This window comes from Neovison vison, chromosome 3 (genome assembly GCF_020171115.1).
Source record: "Neovison vison isolate M4711 chromosome 3, ASM_NN_V1, whole genome shotgun sequence".
Lineage (NCBI taxonomy): Eukaryota > Metazoa > Chordata > Mammalia > Carnivora > Mustelidae > Neogale > Neogale vison.
Genome location: NC_058093.1, coordinates 87,751,945 through 87,771,436, shown reverse-complemented (window position 1 = coordinate 87,771,436; position 19,492 = coordinate 87,751,945). Strand labels below are relative to the sequence as shown.

The 19,492-nt window shown below is 36.0% G+C and overlaps 1 protein-coding gene across 1 annotated transcript in view; it reads left to right on the top strand.

Moving 5' to 3' along the window:
- The window catches only part of ARHGAP15 (Rho GTPase activating protein 15), a 602,539-nt gene that overhangs the window by 377,836 nt on the left and 205,211 nt on the right, over positions 1-19,492 (top strand). The window lies entirely within an intron of this gene.

Sequence of the window (19,492 nt, the reverse complement as noted above, 5' to 3'; positions counted from 1 at the left end):
GAATATGGCTAACTGGTTCTCCTGGAACAATTAACAGATGCACCTCCAGTGTTAAGACGACCTTTGAATCCTATTTTTCAGCATTCTGTTTTTCATGAGAAATTATTTCATCTTACCACAGGGAACAAGACAAAACCCAATTGACTCATCATTTCTTTGCTGGTCTATCTGTGGGGTGTTTTTCCTTCAGACTATGACTTCATTCATTCAAGGTCATTTTCCCTGGAAGATACATACAGTAGATGGAGAATCTCAAAAAATGTATTGTATAAAAATGTGAAGCTTCATCACCATCTGTTACAAGTTTACAACATATTCCCAGGATCTAGGGGGATATATATCATGTAAAAGATAGAGGTGTTTTCAGTAAAAGAATTGGTGAATCTATTCCCATTTTCAGCCCCCAGTCTCTTAAAACAATAGAACCAAGGGGAAAAAAGTCTTTACCAAGTTATCTACTAGGAAAAAGCCATTTTAATTCTCTGAATGTTACCTGGCTTTATTATAGAAGCATAATAAAAATGGCCTGCAATTTCCAACTCCTGGAAATTCATACTTTAATTATACTGTAAGGACAGCCTTGGGATCCTATTATTCCCATATCAGTAGGGAATGAGAGAATAACAAGAAGGGGACGAGTGGGTAAGGAAAGTAGATAAAGAAAGGTGGCTTTGGGGGAAAGCGTATCCACACATCAGAGAGGAGTCGAGAGCTCACAGAGGGCAGAAAACAGTAAAAGCAGAATGAATGCAAGGAGAGCTATCGGTGAGGAATGAAGTCATTTGGAGTTTAGAGAGAAGTGTGTTTTTATTGCACGTTGCAATCTCATTTAATTTTATAAATTCATAATTTAGGAATAAATATTATTCAATAAGTACTTAAAGCCAAAATGGATCACTGAGAATGTTATAATGTTATTATTGCCAATAGCTAAATTATCATCATTTCCAGGAAATCTTCACCCACTTACTAATACTCAGCACCGACGGTGTGAGCACTATTATATTAGAGCAAATATCCGAATAGGACTTTGGGGGAGCTGCACATAATAAGACGTGTGCACATATAATAAGAGGACTCTGTACCTCTCTATTTATGTACATACCAGAGGCAAAATGAAAACGCTGCTAGATACAGCCTTAGTGGTGTGCAGATACCAAAATACAGTAGAGTAGGAAATACCTATAAATAGAAACTGTATCTTCTGTTCACGGCATTTTGTTGGCGATTTTTAATAAAATAAGACAATGTTTCTGCTGACAGCAGCAATCATATCTGGCATTATATTTCATTGTCCCAATGTTTACTCTTAGAATGAATTTGTAGACCCAGCACTAAACACGCACTAATCGCACATATGATTATTAAAATAACTCCTAAGCATTTTAATGAAACTCAAAGACTTTACAATTCCACAAAGCAACTGATAATTCAGAGCACTTTGGCAGTGTCAGCTTAAAGGAACTCTATGGAAATATTCAATAAAAACTCAGAAGCACGAGATAAACCTCTCCCATCATGGCAAGATTTACAAATGTGTACTTTTGATTATATTTCTCTATGATCATTTTGCTGGATTAATATTCTTACATTTATACGCCAATTCTATTTACTCAAAGTGTTGTTTTTACTAAATTCTGGCAGAAAGCACCTTAGGACAGAAATAATTTATGTGAATCTAAGTCCAATGTTTATGCAGGCTTCCGATGACATTTTGTGCCGGGGTTGGTATTAGGAAGTAGCATATAAAGGTGCCAAGTCTCTCAGCACGGCTGGGACTCAGCATATCTAGAGCCCTCCTTCTAATGGCCAGATCCTCCAGCCAGATACTCAACTGCAGAGTCATGGGAAATGCTTATGGACCAGTTATGGGAAAGGCACATTTAATGAAAGTGTGTGTTCACTCTCAACAGTTTTAGGGAAATGGCCTCAAAATTCACTATAGCAGGACACCGGGTGTTATAAAAAGATTTGTTTCCTTTCTCTCTTTTCTCTTAAGATTATTTCCCCTACCTTTATAAAAGAATCATCTGTAAATTGTAACCGTATTTTTTTAATGCTTCTCACATGCTTGATTTTAAATGAAACAGCATTAGGAAGGCAGATCTCACCATTGATTCATAGATTCATTGATTGATTGATTAATTGATTGACTCATTCATTCAGTTATTTGTCTTACTTGCTTGCAATTGACAGACCAAATTGTTCATGCTCCTGTAGTCTACCAGGGAAAATCTACCCAGTGCTTGGCATAGTTGCATTCTTTAATCAACCCTAGTAAAGTGATATTAGTCACATTTTAAATTTTACATCTCACAGACATGCCTAGAAGAAAATCTATTAGTGAGCCGAATGTAAACCAATTTAGCGAATCACTTGTTTAGTGTGTTTCCTTATCTTGATTTGGTTTCCTTTATTCCCTTAAACCACCAGAGCATTCTCCCCCTCACCGACTATTATAACCAGATTAAAGTTATTTCTGTGGTTTCTGACCTTGTTTGCTCAGCCTAGAGAACATACACGGAGCTTGGAGGGAAACTGTAAAGGAGTGTGTTAGTCTTTAAAGCTCTTCCAAGGGGTTCGTTCACGCTCGTGTTGCCTTTACAGTTGTAGAGCGTGAACAGCGTAAGCAGCTGAAGGTTTACGTTTTTTCTTCCAAAGCAGTTTCCATGCAAATATCAAGTCATTGTTCAGCTAATGCTCAATACATATGATAAAATGACCCAAAACCTGAGGTCATCCAGTACTTTTCTTTGAGGTCCGATGCAGCAAGCATGCAGAAGGAGGCATTGTGACATACTGGGAGTATGTAGACCTAAGCAGAGAAGTCCACCTTTCACTACTTTGTAGAAGACTTTGTATAGCTTAGGATGACCCCAAAGTGTGTAGAAATTGCTTACTTAAAAGTAAGGTGAGGTGTATTGCTCAGAAGACAAGGGCTTAAGAGTTGTGACTTCATGTATATAGTTCACCCTTGGTGCAGTTGGTATTAAGAGCTTAATCTGTAGTTCCCTTCATGTGAAGCGTGTAACTGGCTGACTACTCTGGGAAGATGTGTCTCTGGGGAAGAGCCCCCACACAGTACCTAGCATACTGGAAGCACTCAGTAAATACTGGGTGAATATGTAACACATACGAAGAGTTTGTTGTATCCAGCAACAAGTAGGTCTCTAGTGCCTACCCATGTGTCAGTTTCCACACTACCAATTGAGTATCTAGAGGAAATAAACATTAAGCAAAAGAACAATTCACTGAGTACCAAACGATGATGAGTGTTATGAAAGAAAAGAACAGGTACTAGAAGAGAAAATAAACCTTATAGTATTCTTTTTTTTTTTTTTTTAAGGTAAAGGGAGTTTGTTTGCTTAAACAATCACATAATAGCGAGTTGGGGGGAAAAGGAGAAAGGGCACAAAATTGCAGTTATATAGGATGAATGAATCTAGATATCTAACGTACAGGCATGATGACGATAGTTATTCTAAGACAGTGGATTGCAGGTGCTCTCATCTCACACACACACACGCACACACACAAATTAGTAGACATGGAAAGAGGTGATAGGTAATTAGCTTGACTGTAATAATCACAGCAAATCATCATGTGTACCTTAAATATAACCAATATACTAAATAAATTATGAAATATTACTTAATACTAAATATACAATTAAATATATTTTAAATGGCATGATCAACCCTGAATAATAGACATATATTTGTCTGGCTTCAGCCTTCTGCTGAGAGCAGAAGTTTAATTTTACCTTATTTCCCAGCTTATTTTCCTCACATAGCATACCAATGCAATATAAGGAGTCATTTCATGTGAGATATCTGAAAGACAGTCCTTTTCCACACAACAATACCAAACTTTACCAAAGGCTTCTTTCATACGTAATGGAGTTAACTAAATGAATAAGTATATTTCTATTCTAAATGTATTTTTAATGTACCTAATATATGTTTGTCTATAAGGGAATGGGACTCTTTAAAAAGGTTAATTTCATTTGGACAGGCATTCATCCTTTGGAATATGGTTTAACAACACATTCTTCTTCCATGAGCCTCAGTCCTAGTCAGTATGCCCCCAGACTATTTACCAGCATTAAAATGACAACTGGAGATCGGTCACAAATGATGTGAATGTACTTAACACTACTGAACTATACATTTAAAAATGGCTAAGATGGTAAACTTTATATTATGTGGGATTTTTTTAACCACAATTAAAAATCAATGGTATTGTGTCTTGCAAATTTGATGATTCCAGCTATAAGCTACTCTTGGCAGATGCTAATCAACAAGTTTGTCCTCTTTCTTGTTTCTGGAACTCAAAAAACTATGACAAGAATGATACACAAAGTTACATTTTTGACTTGGTGCCCAAAAGCCACCCTGAGATCCATAACCTTGCTTTAAAGATTTAAGAAAGACCTTTAGTCTACTTCTGAGAAGGTCCTTAGCCTCGAAAACTTTATCTCTCAACTTGACTTCTTAGCAGCTGTTATATTTTTTTTGCTGTCGTTTGTTTGACAGGATCCAGTTATAGGTTCCGATGTCTGTTTAAAGAAACAAGGAGGCTGTTGGCTTTAAAATTCCCTCATTGCTTGTGTGATCAGCATTTTCCCAGGCTTTTCTACATAGTTTGCCAAGCAAAGGGACTGACCTTTTGTAGCAAACACTTTTTCATTTCAAAATGCTCACTTTGATTTTTGTCCCATTTTATACTCATTCCAAACTGTTTACAACCCACTAAAAATGACTGTGAATTATATGTTTGTGTAATGGATTCCTTTTGTGGTCAGAGTGGAATGTTTACTTTGAACAATTAGTTATCTTTGGGTAGATTATAGTGACTTGGAAAAAGAATGGCTAAAATTATTATTATACCTTAACTATTTCTTTTTGGTAATTCCTCTGCTATTACATGAATTTTGAGAGAATGTCATGTCAACAGGCCCATGGCATTGTAAATGTAATCTATTTCTCCAATGGGGGGATATTTAGACATAATTGTTAATATTATACGAAGGTATAGTTATATACTAACCTAGGGATACACTTATCTGACTCCCCAAAATTCAGAACATCAAATATACATAAATACATGGATCTTTAAATACATAAACTAAATCCATGGATATTCATGTTATCTATATATGTCAGATTTGCATATTAGGTAAGGTATGCACATGTATGTATTTATTATATTATATATATATCATAAATGCATGCTATATTATAGCATAGCTATTATGCTAAGACACACCAAGCATTATACTTATGAATATAACTTCCTTGATTCTCGATTCCGTGCACCAGTCTGTCTCTGGAGATCCTAGCAAGTGCTCACTTGCAAAAATAAAACTTTACAAAATCTTTTCCCAGTGCCTGAGAATCCAGACCCCTAAGGTACAGATCAAATTGCCTTCACTAGACAAGCTTTGCTCCCAGTTCTGCTAATTCTGTGCTGTTCATTCTTTCCCACTTTGGGATAATCTATTATGGTTGGATCCAGGCACGCACGAAAGGCTGATACTTCCATGAGGAATGTGCAATTTGTACTGTTTAGTTTGTGACGAGATTCTTGAAAACTTTTATGATTCTATCTTGTTCCAGAGAGACTTCTGCTTGCTAGTTTTATAAGCAGTGAGTGAAAAAAAGTAACAAAAACAAAACAAACTGATAAAAATTACATGCTCCCCCCCCCCAAAAAAATTCAAGAACTCAAGATAAGCACTTTTTCTTTTTCCCCAGAGAATATTTGTGGACTGGACAAAAATGTTTCTGAGAAGGGCACTGACCTGTGTGTTGCTTTTTTTGTTTTTTTTGTTTTGTTTTTTTTTTTTTTAAGTGCTTGCTTTTCATGCCTAAAGTTAGGCATCCACAGTTAGGCAATTACTAAAGAACCGATCCTCAAAGCAGCTCTGTGCAAGTTTGCAGCGAATTCTCCTTAGAATTTCTTTCTGAGTTAAAATTAAGCCCAGTTTCATGTTTTGTGTTTTGTTTCATTTTGTTTTGTTTTGGTGCAATACCAGCGACAGCCACCTTCCTGACAGCCATAGTGTTGTGCTGGGTCCAAGTTGGAATTGGCTCTTTGGGGTAATCGTGCTGGGGCCTCTGTGTTTGTAAGAAAGCCACATTCAGGGCTAGAGGGGAAAACAAAAATCAAAAAAGAGTAAACAGGAAGCAGCCAGCAAGAGTATAAAAGAGATACTGGGAAAAGACAACCAGAAGAAATCAGAGATGACAAGGTGGAGAGAGAGAAAAAAGCTTCATTTTGCAATTAAGAAAACAAATGTGCGTAAAAGGGCACTCCTGTGAGGTCCCTTCATGAAGAGAAGACAGTGACGGAGCCAGTTGCCAAGTCAACTGTAGTTACCCGAGACCTGCTTCTTTGTTTCAGAGAAAGGTGTTCCCGCTCGAGAAAATACTTTTAAGTTTGATCTGGCGGTGAATGGCAAGCTTACCCTGAATATTCACAAATTCTGCGTATACACATGGTTAGGAATCAACTCACTGTACTTATTAGTGACATTTCGTGGATTTTATCTACATCGAGCAGTACACAACAGTCTTATTATCAGAAAGAGAGCTTAAACATAACAGAAGTTAATGGAGGAATAAATGTGCAGTTCAATAACCAGCAAGGCTATCTAACGTATCCAGCAATGTGGCTCTGGTCAAATCAGTCAGTGGATATTCCCACACTTTTGCTTCCAGAATGCATGAAAATAAATAATATCTCTTCCCAGATAAAGCCTGAGTCTAATTTCCAACCTCCACCCCCGTTCCACCCACATGTTAAAGTTTAGGTTCTTACCATACTTTCCCTTTGAGTCAGTTGGAAGGAAACAGAGCCAAAATTAATGCCCTAGGAAATTAGTCTCTTATTGTGTGAATGGAGGATTTAAATAATGCAACACCTCCTCATGTCAAGATGTAATAGTCCAAAATATCCTATAGTGGTGTCATTTATATGATGAGAGTTCTGGGTCTGGAAGTTTTTCTATTATAAGCCCCCATATTCAGAAGTTAATAGTTCAACCATAAAAATAATCTTGGCTGAAAGTTGGCAGGATGTTTTAGCCTGGAAGCAAATGTTTACAAAATTTGAAAAAAAATCACATGCATTTGGAAAGCTTTCAGGTTTTCAATAAAAAGGCTCAAAAAAAAAAAAAAAAAGAAAGAAAATAATAAGGCAGACAGAGATTTTTTCAAATATTTGTTGCCCTGGGATTCAAAAATGGATCTGTAGTCTTTAAATAGAATTTTAAAAAATTCTTGTTGCATAATGTGAACCAACTGATTAAAGAATAAATTATCAAAAAAATTATCATGCTCTCGCAGAGCATCACTTTGTTTTGTGAAATAATCTGTTGTTTATCAGTTGAATGAGAATCTATACATTATATTTTTATAAACATTTCTCTAGAGATTAAAAATTTGTGATAATTAAGAAATTTTTAATTAATTCAGAAAGCTCTGAAGGAGAACAAAATATTATACTCTTTTGTGGGTTTTCTAATAAATAATGTTCCCTTTTAAAATGTCTAGGAATTTCTTTTTCCAAGGAATTTTCACACTTTCAAGTGAAGTGTGCCAACTTAAGCACTAATCATTGATCTACATATATATTTTAAAAAGACATACAGATTCAAGAAGTAGTTCAGTAGGTCCATACAATTGAACATGGCATATTTTCCTCTGTAGAATGCTTTAGAGTAATTGACTCATTCCCCTGAAATAATGCAGGTCTTACAGATTCTTCTAAATTCTGTGAAAGTTTATCTTACAGTCTGTGGGAATTAGAAGTGTGTGTTTCTTAGGTTCAAGTTATCTTTTCTTTGTTAGTTTTCCACCTTTTTGCCGAATTTTGTAATTTTCAAGCCACTTCCTATTTTTAGTGGAGGCAACAACAACAACAAAAAAATCAGGAGCAGGACACTTTGAGAGGAAAAACTGCGAAACCAAAATAGCTCTAAAATGATATTGCTGGAAGAGTTCTTGAGCTTATAGTAGATTGCAGACCCAAAATGTAAAATCACACAATTTTTTATTTAATAATAAGAATGTCCTGAGTTTTAGAGTGAAAGCACAGCTTACAGGGAAAAAAAAAAAACAAAAAAAACAAAAAACAGTTTGAAACATTACCCTCACTCTCACTCCATCCTGTGTTACTTCCTATAGAGAGCATGGATTTATTTTTAACTTTTCACAGTACCTGGCACATAACAGATTCTCAATAAACGAGTGAATGGATAAATTACCTTCAACATTGCCTAAATCTTCGTGGAAAGTTGTACATCATTGTTACAGCTGCATATGGTTGAAGCTTAAAAAAAAAAAAAAAAAAAGAAAAGAAAAGAAGAAAAATCAATGACCAACCATTGATTGAAGGCAACTGTATGATTTGCTTGGTTTCCCAATCTGTTTTCTAAACATGTAAACCATTCTGATAATAGTGTATTATGTCGTTCTAAACGATATTATTTTCTATCTATACCAGCTACACCAAACATTTGAAGGTATGTTTCCTTAAAGATTTTATGTTCATCAGTTTTGGGGGACTACATTTAAGTGCACCATGCAGCAGCTAATAGAATACCCATTCTCTACTCGTTTCATCAGAGGAAGTCATATCCCATTCGACATTGTTTCAGCACCAGTAGCCTGCTGTTTTTAATCAAGTAGTTGAATGGCAACTATGACTACAAGTGACATGCCTCGGAATAGTCAGGAGTAGGCGCAGGTCTCAAAACCACACAGAAAGTAGAGCACCCTAACTTTTCCTCTAATTCAGACTTGGACTAACATGCTGCTTCTGTTCCGTGTTAGTTTACTTCCTGTGAACATCTCACCTTCTTGGTTCAGTGTTTATTTTTTACATAAACCTGAGGAAAGTTTTATCTTGATGATAATCTCTTGAGTTGAAAGAGTCTGTCAAAGAATTTGAAATAAGATAGATAGGTAGGTAGGTAGATATACATACATATATATTTATAGTCAACCACACAGACTTATCAGTTGAAAGCTAATGAAGACAGGCTACCAATACTCTAAAATCTAAATGATTTTGCGATTGGATATTGATTTCATTTTCTCCAAATTTACTTCATGACAGAAAAGTTAAACTCTGCTGACATGATGAAAAGCTCTCTAAAGACTTAGAATATGTAAGTGCCATTAAAATAGGACTGTTATCTTTCTTGTCTTTCAAGGGACTATCTTCTTTTTATGTTTTGCATTTTTACTGTTTGGGCTAACTTAACTCTTTAGTGTCACCACAGGGCGGTAGAACACCTAGCAGACAGTATTGTAATCACTGTAGTAAGGTTTCTTTCCTTTCATCTTAAAGATCAGCAGTTGGCCTGTATTTGAAATTGCATGGCATAATATTGGAGTCCATGTGCTTAGCCCAGAGTCTGACAGCCTAAGTAATGTGTGTTTTCCTCTGGATTTAATTCCTGACTCCAGGATTTCTCTAGCCATTCTTTCAGTGTAATGTCAATGATACCAAAACCTTCAATGATTTCTTCAATGACCTCAAAGTTCCTATTTCAGAATGACTTCTCAAGCTATGTCTTATTCTCAGAGATGAGATCTAAGAACAGGCCTTCTTGAATTTTCCTCCAGCATCTCAAACTCAACTTCTTCAAACTGCATTTAGGACTTTCCCTAACAAACTTATTCGTCCTTCTATATTCCTTAACTGAGTCAATGCATCATGGCCTGGTTTTCCCACTCTTTTCTTTCTTTTTTTTCCCCCCTCCATTCTTCTAAGAAGAGATATTTTGGATAATTTCTACTGTTCTCTTTACTTACACAGAGCATTATTCACCAAGTCAAATAATCTCTCCTTTCTTGCTATATCTCTTGAATTTGATTCGTTCTTTCATATGCTATGGGCTTGATTAGAACCCAGTAATTTCTTTTGAGAAAAACCTCCTAATTAATATCATTGTCTTTGTTCTGTTTTCTGTCCAGGCCACCTTTTTAATCATGACAACATTATACCTCTTGAACACGAATAGAATTATGTTATGCCTTCTTCAAATATCTCTCCAATGGTTTCTTTTTTCCATCAGTATAAACAAAATTCCATCCTAATTATCCCCATAAACATATGACCTCTGTCTACTGTCCAGTTTCATATTCTCATAAGCTGCTTCCTATGTTCCAGGAATATCAACCATCAAGTTTTTCCGAAGGTTGATATTTTCCCATGGGCTGTCCCTTCTCTCTAAGAACCGTCTCTTTGCCCATCCATCTGCCAAATTCATATTCATCCTCTTGTACATAGCACAGGAGTCCCCTTCATCAAGGAATATTCTCTGATTTATATCCTCAACCACCCCTCTATGGTGTCTTGAACATTCTTAGGATTTCTCTCTGCAGTGTTTCAATGACAGCTTTGCTCTCCCCAGTATAGCCCTTATTGCATGGGGCTGTGATGGCTGATGTCTTTACCTGTTTTTCTATCTAAAGTATGAGTCCAAGAGTCTAGGGATTGTGTCTGGTTCATTTCTGTCTCATCAGTGCTTAGCATACCAAAGCTGGCATATGGTACAGGCTCAATTCACAATATATTATTAAATGGATGAATAGACGGATATTATCCAAAATTCCTTTTCATCCATCTTTCCATGCATCTATCCTTAGGGAATCAAATCCTGTAAGCTGAAGAATCATTGAACTGATAGGGGAGATAATGATTAGATAACACTTGAAGCATAATTTGAAGTCCTATTATCCAGAAGGAAGAGAAACTACCTTAAAAGTGAAAGTAAGGATTATTTTTTATTGTTTGTAGCATGGCCAATATGTATTTACACTTATATTAATATCTATATCCATATCTCTATCTATGTGACACACCATATTAGTAATAGTCTACAATAGGATAAGATAAGAAATAGAACAATGACTCTGGTGTTCAGGACATATTTTAGACAAAACAGACTTTCTTATCCTTCATAGGGTGAAACCAGTCTCTCAACACATAGTGTTAAATTATTTCTTGAACCTGAACCATGAGGGATTCAACTAACTATAGCCAAATTTGATGCTTTTGAGATCTAACAGTATCATAAGAGTAGGACTATTGTCTTTCTGGTTCAGAAAATTAGGTTCTTTTATATGTAACCCTCTGGGCATCGTGCCTACTTCCCTGTAAGTTTGTGTATAATTTTTCCCATTATCACCCCCTAGGTCTCTTTCACCATCACCACTTTCCAGGCATCTACCGTCCACTGAATAGCCATGTTTCTGATTATCTTTTCCCAAATGTATTAGCTTGCATTATTTAAGGCTAAATCTCTTTTTATTATTTCCTGCTCATATTTCTAAACTCCTTAAGTCCATTTGTATGATTCTTTTGTCTTCACAGATGTCCACAGTTCCTCCCAATTTAGTATCATCAGCAAATTTAATTAATGCTCTGTTTACCTCTCTTTCTAATGAAACCAGTCCCCTGTTTCATTTCATCATACAAAGTAAAAATATATTGGCAATAAAACAGTCCGAAGAAATGTTCTCTCACCGTAGGAGGGGAAGTTCAGGATACAGCAAAGAACCGTGTGGTGAGGAGTGGACAGGGCAGCGGGGTGGTGAGCTAGTTTGCTATTGCCCTAAAGCAAAACCTTTTTCACAGCAACCACATTTGGCAGATTGCTGGGTTGGTGCTGGTGTGTGTGTGTGTGTGTGTGTGTGTGTGTGTGTGTGTGTGTGTATGTTCTGAAAGGTAAATATATTACCCTAACTGAGGGCTTTTTACTAAAGATATATTTATTGATACATGAAAAGCATATTTAAAACTATATTTACAAATACAAGTACAAGCTGGTAACATTTAATCCATAGTGAAGCTACAAACCTAGATATGGATACATATATCTGAATATATAAAGACACAACCATTTTCCTTTGTCTTTGTCTAACATTCACTACTGTCTAAGCTTTTATCTTAGTTTTTAATTTGATAAATGGTTTAGATCCAAATTACCCCATTGGGTTTAAATCGGATTCCTTTTAAAGTTAGACTTATAGAATAAAGAGAATTTTTATTCAGTTGTATTCAATAGACAAATGTCAGTAAAAGAAATATTTTAACCTCTAGAATTTATATGCTAGAAAGGTGAGCTTCATCACAGGAAGACATTTTAACTTGTCAATGCCGAAGTGAGCAAGTTTATGTTGAAGGTATTATACCATTAGTCTTTAAAGATGTAGCCATACAGATACGGGTGATTTACATAAGAAAAACAAAGACAACATTTAGTAAAAACCCACTATGTGCCACACACAATGCTAGTACATTCCAACATGAGCCAATACTATACACTTAAAACCCATGTTACTTACTACCTGATATTCCATAGACTATTCCAAAGTCCAGTAAAATTTCAGAAGTTTTTGCCATGTTGCACATGAAAAGCCAATCTTTGAAATATGGATCAATTAGTATAAATCTATTGACTCGACTCTAGAGGGAAGAAAAAAAAAAAAAAACAACCTTTCAGGTTTATGCTCTGATTAGGACGGACAGATGGTAGACCAACATCTCTATTGGTATGTATAGAAGGCAATGCACGCTCTCAAGTGTTGAGATGAAGGCTGATATATACTTTACATATAGCACAAGGTCACCAAAGATGTTATCACCAAGAGATGATGGTAACAAAATAGTGACTGGGAATACTGTTAAGTAGTCACAGCCTCATATTGTTTTTCTAGTGAGAAAAATCTGATGCATAATGCATTCTTATGCGAGAATTTTCTCAGATGCCAGGACTTTACAGGCATAACTTTCATAAGCTTTAATGGGAGTTTCCTGCCAGCACCTGTTACAGTATGGAGTTCTTACTTTTCACACATAATCCAAGACTGGCTTGGAACACTGACTTGGAAAAACTAATATAGTAAAACCTTCTTATAATGTTTCCTCACATATAATGTTCATCTTTTAATTCTTGGTCTGATATATGTATGTACATGTTTTCCTTTCAAATTTTTTTCCCACCAGAAAGGCTTTTTTTTTTCACAAGCTTTTTATGGGTAAGAGCAGAATATATATTTTAACTGGGTAAACTACTAGAAAAGATACATAAGGGGGAAATTTATTAGGTTAGAAATTAAACTAATGTTAAAAATCAATTCTTCCTAGCTGAAAATAGTTCTAGAAACTCTTTGGATTCCCAAGGAGCTGGTAGAAACAATTAGAGTGCCATGTGCAAAAAACAATCACCATAGATCCAAAACAAGGATCACAAGTCAAAATAATATAGTTTGGCTATATTTTCCTGTGTCTTTACAGAATGAAATATGGGAAACTCTAATATTTAAAATAATATTGCATTTAATCCTGTAGATAAATCAGTAGGGTCATATTTTGTATAAAGGAGAGTTAAAAAGAACTCTCAAAATTTCATATTTTTATAATTAACTGCCAAAACAAAGAAAAAAATCAGTATATCTGTGGCACTAAAACTGTTGGAGATGGCAAAGATACGCCATTTTATGAACAATAACCTTCCTTTAAAGGTATTTGAAGTCTCCTCTTGTTTATTATTTCTAACATTCATGCCATATAAGAATGAAAACAGAACTTTCTACTCAAAATCCTGAATCATTTTTTGTCTTTGTCCCATTTGACAGCATGGTGGACAGAGGAAATGGTTTTTATTTGTTAAACATTTTCAAATAGTGAATTTGAGTTCCATATTTATAACAGGATATTATAGTTAATGTTGATAGGTTGAGTTAAAGTTGGAAGGAGTATGAAATCCTGATACCATAAAAAGACAATTACAAACCTGTGAGTGAAATTTGTCACACGGGAGAAGCATGGGTAGGAACAAGGACAACTTCAGGACAGATCAGGATGTATTTTGGGTTCTCACTTGCTCCCTTCTTTTTCTTTACTAGATTGCTACATTACTCTATAATGTCCCCTTGAGCACTGTGTCTGACCTCCAACACACTCCTCTTGGCAAACCTGCCTCAGGAATATCATTTATTCCTTAACCTGAAGTTCAGACATCCTTAAAACTCTTTGGAGTGCTACCTTGAGTAGGTTGTTTTAAGAGGTACCAATGATTTAGCATTAAATGTCTTTGTCTCCTGCTAGAGTCTTTTCCAAGCACCAGGGAAGAAGGGTTTTATTCTGCTTTGTTCTTTTTGATAAGGCAAAGAAAGGTAAAGGGAGTTATACTGACACCTGTTTAAGGCATGCTATGTTCCCAAGCTTAGTATCTTCCTCCTCTCTAAATGTTTTGCTTGTAGCATACTTTGTTCTAAATTTGGGCAAAATAAGGTCATTATTTTCTTTTGATATTATGGCCATGAATTAATAGAAGTGCATTTGTTTCTGGGTCTAATAGTCTTTGTTAGGGTTTGTTTGAAAACTTGAGAGTAGACTGGGAATCTGGGACCTCATGAGGCCGCCATCATTCAGGGCAATTTTTCTCCTGCTTATGAGTCTTAGGCTGAGTTACTTGGGGAGACTTAAGGTCACTACAGGGTTGAGAGGTTTTTGATGGAGCCAGTGGTCTAAAACAGGCAGCTCCACAGACAGCGCAGGTGCACGAGAACGACACGGTGGGAGGAGTCTCCAAGACCCTTTTCTGCAGGCATGGTGCCGAAAGAAGAAAGGCCTGATTTGCAGAGATCTCATGATTCCAAGGACAAACAATGTATGTCTTCACAAAGTTTCAATCTGTAGAGCAAATACCCCTATGGATTTATATAAGCTCATCTCTGAACCTCAGTTTAGAGCATTATACTCACTTATGTGAAAAAAATCATTGTATAAGTTGTCTGAAGAAAGATAATTTATTACACTTTTCACATGATAGAAAATTGTGATGATAAGAGTAAATTATGTTTAAGGATAAAATGTGTTTAGACAGGCTGAAAAATGTACTTTCCTCTTTGATAGCTTTAAATATAGTAAGGTATTTCTTACCATTTCCCTGTATCCTGATACATCTGAAAATAGAAAATCCAGGCAGAGTAAGCATTTGGATAGTGACAACTACCTTGGATTAACTTGAAACCAATAGAGGACACCCACTCCCCCTTTCTGTTTCTTTCCCGTTGTATATCACACTTGCGCTCTTATCCTCTATCTTTGCCTGTCCCATACCCTACACAAGTGAAGTCTTGTTGTACTTTCTCTCCCTGTAGCTGAAGTCTGCTGTCAGGACAACACCGAATAGATTAATCTGCGCTAAAGTGCACGTGATCAGTGAGGTTTGACACGAAATCCTTCCAAGGGATTTGAAGATAAAGGAATAAAATTCTAATTGCACAATTTTAGACATAAGCAAAATTGTATAAAAATTGTCACTTTAGGACAGAGCTTTTATCCCCAAACTTCTGAAAAGATACCATAAGTATAGCCTCTGTAATTCATGTTCAGACTAACCTCCAAATTGACATCTTTCATTTCTAACTTCTGCAGCACTTCAAGAGTCAGCTAGAGTGAATCATCGTGGATTTTCTAAAATTCTTAAGATTCAAAATCTTCCAGCCCTTAGGGAAAATGGGGAAATTGAGACACTATTTAAATTTCATACAATGGAAAACATGAGATATATTTGTAACTTGGCTTCTTACCATTTAGAAAATTACATCTATGGGATAGACACTCAATAAATATTATATTAATGAACATGAACATATGTAGCACATCTTAGTTTAATATACCTTCTTTCTGTAACAACAGATCAGAAAGAAATGATAGATGCTAAATATGCATACACACCCAGAAATAGTTCAATAAGACATTTTATGTAGACTTATGTGACAAAATCCTCCAGAAGCAGGAAATCTGGTTTGTATTACACCAGATGAGTTTAAGTAAGGAAACAATTGGTATTGGAATGTCTTTTTTTAAGTCAACAACAAGTAATGTTTTGAGTACCTGGAGTGTGTGCAATGCTTTACTCAATGGTTAACAGCCCTCAAGGAGTAAAGAATAAAGCTGAGGAGGTAGGTATCTCCTGTACTACCAAAAAGACTTGCCTTACCTCTCTTCTTACGGAGTGATGGTTGAAGTTAAAAAGCCAACCCCAGTGCTAGCTTTGGGTCTTAATCTCTGCATTTCTTTTCACACAAGACCTACTATCATGAATGACAATGCTACATATTATCCAATGATAGTTAGAGCTTCTAATTAGGGGAAGTGATTATGTCTTTTTGGCTCCATCTCAGAAACCTTGTATTTGTATTTTCAGACCTGCATGTGATTTGTCTAATAATAGAATAGTTTGTAAAATACTTTAATTTTGAAATTTCTACTGTGTCTCATAAAGATTTGGAATCTGATATCATGGGTCTTAAAGCATGTTTCAGATAAATTAGAGATATGCAATAGTACATTCAAGGATACTCAATAGTTTTATCTCTCAATCTCTTTCAAATGAGCTTATAGGAACATAAACCCATAATGTAACAAAGAAATGTAATCTATGGCACGATATTTTGGTAATGAAATAACTATCATTATTGTTTTTGTTTATAATAACATACATAGTCTTCATATGCATATATGTATACATATGCACACATACAAAATAGTCAGAAATACATAAAATAATAAAGAAAACCAGAATCATTTTTATAATCCCACCGTACACAGATAATTACTATTAATAGGGTAATGCATAATGCATATATAATACATATACCATATAGTTATATATAGTGGGCTGCCTAATATATATGTATTATATATAACATTTTGCATAACTGTTTGATGATATAATGTGAAAACTGAATATATATCATAATGTTGTTTCCTTCTAAAGTTGGCTGTAGAGCACATACTAACCTGAGTGTATTGCTCAGATGTGTTGCATGTGGGAAAATATTAGAGATTACAAGTGCCATTGTTACTAACTCATCGATCTCTGTGCAGGATTTACCACTAGTGCCTCAGAACAATACTAGCACTATAGCTCTGTAATATCTGGACCCTGTACTCAGTCCATTGCTGTAACTCCAGTGCCTACCACACTTTTGCCGTATAATAAGTGCTTAGTCAATGTGTTAAGTGGTATGCAAAGTTGGAGTTCACCAACTCAAGGTCTTTCTACCCAGACTATATTGGAATTTTCCTTTCCCTCTGTTGAACGACAATTTAGCACAGGTCCATTGGCCAAAAAGGGAGGATTGTGTGCTAGCTGCATCTCTCTGTTTAGCAGAAGTATTAACAATACCCACATGATACTCTCTCCTGTATTAACAAAAAGAAAATGATAATCTTATGTGTATTTCCTGAGAAAAGGAAGTTTAGTCTTTTTAGTCTTATGACGAGGAGAATCTTCTTTAAGTAGAGAGGAGTCTAATGGCACCAGAATTTCTCACAAGTTTGTCTGTGATCTAAATAGGACTTCGAGGGGCGCCTGGGTGGCTCAGTGGGTTAAGCCTCTGCCTTCGGCTCAGGTCATGATCTCAGGGTCCTGGGATCGAGTCCCGCATCGGGCTCTCTGCTCAGCGAGGAGCCTGCTTCCCTATCTCTCTCTCTCTGCCTGCCTCTCCATCTACTTGTAATTTCTCTCTGTCAAATTAATAAATAAAATCTTAAATAAATAAATAAATAAATAGGACTTCGATAGTAGATAGACTCAAACATGCTTATAGTATATTTTGCCTTTGTGTCTGGAATTCTGCTTCCCTACCCCACTTTAGAAGCAGCAGCCAGAAGGGCTCTCTCTCACCTGAATGCTTAGCAGAAGCAAACCATCAAAACCCTCCAGGAAGTGGCTAGCTAAAGGGTCTGAATTAGAGGTACCTCCCCAAAGAAGATCAAAAGTTATGCTCCACCAACACAGAGACACTGAGAAATGGTTGAATGTGTTCTAAATTAAACTGCCCTGGTGGTGAGCAGAGATCTGCCAAAATCTTTCAATTAATCACTTTTACCTTCAGGGCAGAGTTAGGCTGAGAGTATTTCAATAGGTTTTTATTGGAACAGGGTTATTTCAGATATTAAACTATGTTGCACAAAGTAAAAATAATGTTATTTTTAAGTTGCTACTCTTGTTAAATAAAAGTTGGCAAGCAGTCTTGGGGTCTGTATTGTGTCTGTGTACTTGTGTATGTGTGTGGCTTTTTTCTGTGCCGTAAGCCTCATTGATTTAAAAAAGTGAACAGCAATGAATTAGGTGGTAAACATATTCATACAATCATTTTCATTAATAATATGTTATAAATAATAGAAGAAAGGTCTTAAGTGTATAATTCTGTGCGACACAATTGAGATATTTTTTTCCTACATCTTCAGCAGTAAGTTAATTAGAATCACCTGCATTTCCTTGGGTGGACACCAAATGGATTGCAAACAAAAACAGATTAAAATAGCTGCTGGAGCTCATGGCATACAGATGACAAGATTCACAAAAAGGACAACGAGGCACTGAAAATGTTCGCTTTTCAAACAATTTTAGAGGAAATTTAGCTCTTGCAACTTCTCAGTAAAAGCTGCTTGTAAGTGTTTTGCTGAAAGACTAGAACAGCTTTGTTTCTGATCCCTTGATGAGTGAGAGAAATGTTTAAGAAAGATCACTTTACAGAGAGATTCAGGCTGAAATGCGATGACTGTGATTCAAGCCAAGCCAAAAATTACAGTTCAGAATGAAAGGGGAGGGACGTGGTTTGGGAATCCATTTTCCCACATTCCTGAATCTCAATCATCCCCGCCAATGTTTTAAAAAAAGTCCAATGGAAAACAATGAGGTCACTTTGTTTAGATGTTAAAAAAAAAAAAAAAATAGAGGTGGGGGATTGAAAAGAATGAGAGCAAATATATGAATTTTAAATTATCTATTTCAAGTATAATAGGATTAAAGGCTAGATTTTATGTAACTCTGATGACTTCATCACCAAAGGAACCATTTTTCAGTGTTTTCTTCTTGTTTGTGTTGGTAAGCTTTTTAGTGCATGCCATTAACTTATGGAAAAGTTTGTAGCTAAAATTTTTTTTTAAAGATTTTATTTATTTATTTGTCAGAGAGAGAGGGAGAGAGAACGAGCACAGGCAGAAAGAGAGGCAGGCAGAGGCAGAGGGAGAAGCAGACTCCCTGCCGAGCAAGGAGCCCGATGTGGGACTCGATCCCAGGACGCTGAGATCATGACCCGAGCCGAAGGCAGCTGCTTAACCAACTGAGCCACCCAGGCTTCCCTGTAGCTAAAATTTTTGAAAGAAAAAGCGTACATGGGCATAATCTACAAATCATTCCTTCCTAAGCTCCAAGCTTTCCTTAGGAATAGCATCTTCAGGAAGCTCGTTTTCTTTCATTAAGCCTGCTCTACCTATCCCACAGTGGTGGTCACCCATGGCTCTTTGAAATTCACCTTAGGCTAATGCATTTGCTTGCAAACTACCAGATGATAATGGCTGACCAAATTAGTCTGTTCTTATTACTCCTATTTATTTTAAAGAAACACTCTGAACAAGTCACAATACCAAATTTACATCAGCAGGATCA